Here is a 6,743-nt window from a genome sequence, read left to right on the forward strand (position 1 = left end):
AGCAGGTTTTAATAGTTATCAGGAGAGATCTCGCACTTTGTGCATCTTTTTGGGCAATTGATTTCTACTCATGTCACAGAAAGCTTTAATGCTTTTAAGCAGGTGTTAGGAACCCAGATACTTCTCACTTATGGACAGTTGAGGGTTGCCTATGTAATCTCCATCAATAATTACCAAATTGCTGGTCCTGGAGAAGGAACATTGTGGTTTACATCCAGAATGAGGAAAACCTTCAGCTCTCTTCCTATCCAGTATTTCTGGTATTGCTTGTTTTTTTTTTTTTTCTTTTTTTTCTTTTTTTTTTTAAATTTTTGTTTGTTTACTTGCTTTTAAATCCAAATAGTCTGGAATCAGAAGCTTCAGGCAGGCCTTAAATTAAGAAATAGTAGTTCTCTAATCTTCTGTTTAGAGCGCTGAGTTCACTGTGCAATCTCAACTGGAGAAACAAACATTTGTTGTGGTTTCTCAGGGTTGAGCATGTTAAATGATTACTTTTGCATTTCAAAAAGCAATACATGTGGCCCATTACAAGCAATTTATGGGACCAGAGGTAGGGTCTTGTTGAAGAGCTGAGTGGCATTTGTGAAGAAGCATCAGGAGCTGGAGGAGAAGGTGTTGCTGGATTTGTTGCATGTTTTCTGGAGTGGAGAGAGGATTTTCTGTTTTTCTGGGTAGCCATATCACACACAACTGCATTCACCAAATGCAGAGTGCTGCAATGGGAAACCGCATAGGATGCCTCCAGGAGCTCCTCTAACAGGAGCTTGCAGCTGCCGGGAGCTCCTGGAGAAGCTTTTGAAGTCAGAGAGAATTTAGAAAGAAGTGGCCTGTCTCTCCATTGTTTTTGCCTAAGGGAAGCAAACATTACAACATCTTAATCAGCCTCAGTATTATCACTATAGAGTAGCAGAAGATGCTTGCTTGCTGTCTTTCACATAGAAATTCAAGGAAAGGGAGAAAGACTGTTTTGGAAAGTAATTCAAATTTCCATGGGAATAGACACAGTACATTCAAAAATCACTGGTGGTTTTGGAAGGGAAATTGATAAAGATCTTTTTTTTTTTTTTTTTTTTTTTAAAGAATCGACTAGTTGCATTAGTTGCCCCATTTAAGGATTTGATGCTTTCAGCATTGAATGTCCTCATCTTCTCAAAATATATTCTGACTGGTGGCCTGCACTTAGACAATTTGCTCTGAAAAGCAAAAAGTATAATGTACAACAGTAAATTGCAGTCTTGGTCCCTGCAAATTAACAGTGACTCAGAATTCGTCAGGTGGCCTTCAGTGATAGGTACCAATTCCATCTAATTCTGGAGACTGTGTTGTGTCATTTTTCCCTCTGCAGCTAATTTAGATTAATGCGTTTTATTATTGGTTGTCAGATCTGACTGATTGAGCAGTAAAGTTACATTTCATTTCCCCTCTTTCATTATGGCACTTTGTGAGCAAAAATACAAATGAATTCAGATGTTTAATTGGAGCACAGAAATATTTTTCTGGCCCTGATTTGAAGAACAAGCCTAGAGAAATTTGCTGATTGGGTTAGTGATTGGGTTAGTGTAAATTCACTAATTGACTGTTCAGTGGCAGTACTAGCTCAGACTGAAGTTGCTGTTTGTTGCCAGTTTATTCTCTAAATAACTGCAGAAAGAACAATTGCATTCCTGCAAGCAGATTTTTCCACTGCCTCTTTCTCAGCTCTCTCTCTCTCTGGATTAATTTCCTCTGCTGTAAAATCTTAATCTCACTCTCTGTCCTCCACATGGAGAAGGGAAGAAAGCCTGGCAAGAGGGCAGGTGTAAGAAAGCAGTGCAAGTGCAAAAATTAATTGGATCCAAGGAAAGTTAGTTGTCAGTTCTAGAAGGTGATCAATTTATCAGTGCTGGCAAACTCCTCATAGGTATTTATAAAGGATAAAATGTGAACAATGCGGGAATATGCTTTCCAGTTGTTGTTGTTGTTGCTTTTTTTCTACCTGAGCAGAGAAACAGTTGCACTCTTCTCTCCTGTGCCTCAAAGTGTTATTTTGGTGAACATTGTGATGCTCAGAGACAGCAGGGGTGTTTGATCTGGTCAGTTACAGACTCCTGGGTTCAGTGGAAAAGCCAGTTAAAGTGCTTGAAGCACCGAGGAAGCTTCAGACCCTGTAATCACCATCCATATCGCAGGGCTGTACGTGAGTCAGAATGAATTCTTTGCAGTGAGGCATACATTCTGCAGGGAGAGTAGAACTGTGGTATTGTAGATTTTCAGGCTGTAGGGTTTAGAAAAAACAGGAAACCTAAGAAAAGGACTAGTGAGAGGATGGAGGGAATTTTAGGGTGTGAAAACCATGAACTGATAGACTTTCTGATTTCTGGCTATGATTTTTGACCAAGAACACTACTTACTTTGGTTTATTGCTACACTGCTTGGGAAAAACAAATTCTTGCTTCATGGTTTTGAAGAGTATACACCAAAGAGAGTACCTGACTCATGTCACGCACTTTATTTTTCTCTCAGCGCAAACAACTTCCAGCACAACGGATAATGCATCACAGTCCAAAACACAAGGAAAATAGATCATTTGAGGTGACCAGATTCATTCACAATACAACTGGTTTTTCTAGATGCCAAATGCCTTCAAAAATACCTTACACTTTGATCTTCTCAAAGTACCTGAATCCAGCTTTGGTATCAGTGCAGATCTAACCCGAATGTTCCTAAGTCCCATTTTAAAAGTATATATATATTTTAAAGCAAAATGCATTGTAGCAATCTTACTTTTTGGACAAATTAAAAAAAAAGTGCCAAGTGTTGTGTTTGACAACACTGTCCAACTAATTTGGAAAGCCTTGCAATAGAGACACTCCTTACCATTGCCCACTTATGCATTTCTTGAGAGCCCTTGCAGTATTAGCCAACAGACATACCTGGCATGCTAAATTTCCTCCTTTTCTGCTAACCTGCTTTCTGTTAACTTGTGTTCTTTTCTCTGAGATAATTGTCTTGCTGGTAAGCATCACTGTAACTGACAGCATGGCAAAACACAGATGTCTACTGTGTCTGAGCACATGAACTCTGCTGATTATGAAGGGTTGTGCAGTTGTTTAACAAACAGCTGTAGGGACAGTTTTAGAGGCTTGAAGTAAAAAGTGAAAAGATGTGCCTGTGAGTGCTGTTCGACAGGGCAAGCAATGAGACCTTGAGTGATGTGGAATATATTTCTTCCTCTGTTGGATTCTAGAGAACTAAGTGCGATTTCAGAGAATCAGAATTTCTTCTTTCATTGCTGTAGAAGGGCAGAAACATCTACCATAGCCTTTAGAAGAAAAGCAGCTTGTTTCCAGCTGCTTCAACCAATGCATGAGGAGTGTGTAGGTCTGGGGGAGGATATGGCCAAGAAGAGTTAAATTCTCAGCTTTGTCCAGTGCGTTTTGAAAATCTTTTTAGAAACTTCTTTCTTAGTTGATTTAGGATTTTTCTCTGCAATCAGATCATTTTTGTCTCTGGTCAATGAGTTTTGCTGCAACTGGAATACAAGCCATCAGATCTGTCTGGTCTCTTTTCTCCATAAAAAATGAGCCTGTGGTTTTCAAAGTATGAACCATCAACGTTAAATCAGTACTTCACTAAAAGTCCATTGGCAAGAGCATTCTGGAAAGTTTAGAGGTGAAAATGGCAGATACCGATAAGGTTATTTTGTGAACTCAAGTTGATATAAGGCAAATAATTCAGGAAAGGATTAGACACTTACATGAATATGAATAACATCAGCATTTACACCAGCAAAGAGAAAATTTACAGGGGTTATCAATCCTTACGCTTCAGAGCATGGGGCCATTTCTGGAAGAAATATTTTCCTGGCTGTGTAGCCCTTAATTCTCGGAAGCCTCGGTGCTTGACACTAGACTTTAAAACCTCTCTGAGGGACTTGGAATGAAAGGTACAACAAAATTCAGGGTGAGGTGAGATGAGTTCCTCTATGGAGTTAGAAAGAAGGTATGAGCAGAGTGTGGTTACCAAGAGGAGAAAGGACTGGCAGTTCCCACTGCTCATCACTAGCCTTGAAACAGAGACTATAGCTATTTTTCTGGGAAACAGCACTGAACTGTTGCTGACTACTGAAGGGCATTATCTCTTTCCTTAGTGTGGTGAGGTTTTCTGCCAGTGTTCCTGAGAATTAAGTTCAGGAAACCTTTTCACTTCCCGTCTATGTGTTGGTAAGCATTTTACTGTGTCAATATTAAATCATGATGCACTGGGAAGAAAGTCTTCCCTTACTCCAGCTATACACACAGCCACCTGAATTATGAGCTTCACATAAGGATATCATCTCCACCTGTCTTCTTCTTACCCCTGCAAAGTTGCACTCCCAAGGGAAACAAAACATCACTAATAGTCTGCACAACAGTGATGTTAAATCAGTGCAGCAAAATTTATGGCAAGGCTAAGAGAAGCAAGTTTGTGCCTTAATGACACTCTAAAAACTCATTTTCTGTTGCCTTCCCTAGACTCCAGAGAAGAGGGATTTATCCAGAGTGTTAACTGCCAAAATATGCAGAGCTGCACTGGGAGTTTGTCCTTTGTGATCTCTACCTGACTGAGTAGGTCTTATCTTCATTTTGCTTAAAGTACTTGTTTCCCAATCCGCATGATAAAACAGAACTTTAGGCCCTGGATGTCCTCCAGGTTTTGCAATTGGAGTATTTCATTGCCAAAAATACAGTCCAGCTTCATGCTTGCCAACCCTCATTTGCCTTGATGTCTCACGTGCGATATCCTGGATTTCATCAAGAGAGTCCTATCTGATAGAGGAGACAGTGAAGCCAAGGGGATTGTTTTGAATTGAATCCCTCTTCAGCACAGCATCATATCATGGTGAAGCCACTGGGTGAAACAAAGGATGACAGTTTAATTTCTAGAAGTACAGGAAAAGAAAAGACATCTGCTGTGATGTCTACTGGCTTCTGCAAGATGATGGTAATAGACTGTGAGGCTCTTTACAGCTGAAGAAATTAATCCTTTCTTTTCCTTAGTCTATCTGTCCTTTTATATATGAAAGAATGATTTTTATAATCTACAGCATGGCTATTTGTCTCCCTATGCCTCTCTGTCATCCGCTAACATCTGATCTCCAAGGATTTTACAGATACCAATGCTGATACTTTAATTTAGCACTATCACAATTGATGAAATCAAATTCTGAAAGAACCTTCATTCTTCCACCAGCATGTCTACTCTACCTCCTAGTCCCTTCCAGTGGAATAGCAGCAGCTCCCTTACTCGTCCCTGTCCCCTGGGTGTCTGTGGTGCCTTGATCCCTGCCCATCTCGGTGAGCCAGTACTAATTCCCAGCCATGGTGTGCAGTAGCTGGGTTGGCCCTGCTCCTCTTCCACGCAGCTGCTCCTCCAAACCTCACTTCTCTACGCACAGTGTTCAGTGAAACCTGTAAAATATTTCTGAGACTTATCTCCTTCTGTCAAATGTGGTTGAAATTGGCAAGCGTGTGCAAAAGTAATTAAGGGAGGAATGACAAACAGATTGACAAAACACCCTGTTTCTTTAGGAAATCGGGCTAGAAAAAAAGTAAAAAAGGGCTGTAATGTAAAAATCATATTATTTTTTCAAAAACAAATAACTTGCTTTGTTCCCCTGAGCATCAAAGATTAGCAAAAGCTGGAGGAATTTTCAAGTCCAATTTAAATTTCAGAGTTGAGCTAGCAGTTTACTATTGAATTATCAATTACCTTGGTCTTTCTAATTAACTATATTCTTGGGCTCTGATGCAATATTTAGTTTGTTTTTTAAGAAAAATATGTAGAACTTACTGGAATGAAACTGACATTCTAATGAGGAAAAATAAATATATGAAATTAGAACATAATTTTGTTCAGCTTTTTTTTTTTTTTTAATTACTTTTATTTAGGATTTTCCATTAGTATGGTCTGGTGAATGATGGAATAGCAATCATTTTGTAATGTATATTCTAGAATTGTTCCTTCCTGGTGAATGAAGTATTTCGAGCTCTCCTCTTAGACTTCAGCCACACTTTTTGGAACTGTCTTTCCTATGATGCTTTTGTGACACAGTGCATATGGATACTTTATTTATGTGCTGAGAATTGGACTGGGGAGCTGCATGTCCACAGATAGATCTGAGAAGCTGAACATCTGTCTGTGGAGGCTATAACCTTTCATACTCTTAATGGATTGTGAGAAGAGTGTTTTGCTGTATTCTACTTGCTGGGTTACAAACAGAATACTCAAGCAGAGACAGACTCAGGCTAGAGCTGCATGAAATTGTACACAGATAAAATTAGACCTTATGATAGAAGATATCTGCCTAAAATTTTTCTCCCCTTACGAAGCTGCAGAATATTTGTTTGGAGTTCTGGAGAAGTAGGATCTCTCATAGGAATGCCTCCTCTGCTGAGAAATTGTCCCTGTATCATTCCTACTACCAGTAACAAAGATAGGTCTGAGAGACGACCAATGTTAAACTGCTGCTCAGATGGAAGAAATAATAACGAGGAAGAAATTCTTAAAAATCTTTCATCTTTTTTTCTCTCCTCTTGTCTATGAGTCCCAGTGTATCCAGAACACTGCACTGTCATTTATCGTGCCTCAGTTTCTCATTCTGTGTGTAGTCTGCTAGGCAACTTTGGGAAAATATCTCACTTTTTGCTTCTGCAAGATGATATTCAATCTGAAATGTTCAGAGTGGCTGATAAAAATTGTGATGTGCTTGCTGGGAGTACTAT

The sequence above is a fragment of the Centrocercus urophasianus genome, unplaced genomic scaffold (assembly GCF_019232065.1).
Source record: "Centrocercus urophasianus isolate 14NV4802_14NV808 unplaced genomic scaffold, USGS_Curo_1.0 seq_17, whole genome shotgun sequence".
Taxonomy (NCBI): Eukaryota; Metazoa; Chordata; class Aves; order Galliformes; family Phasianidae; genus Centrocercus; species Centrocercus urophasianus.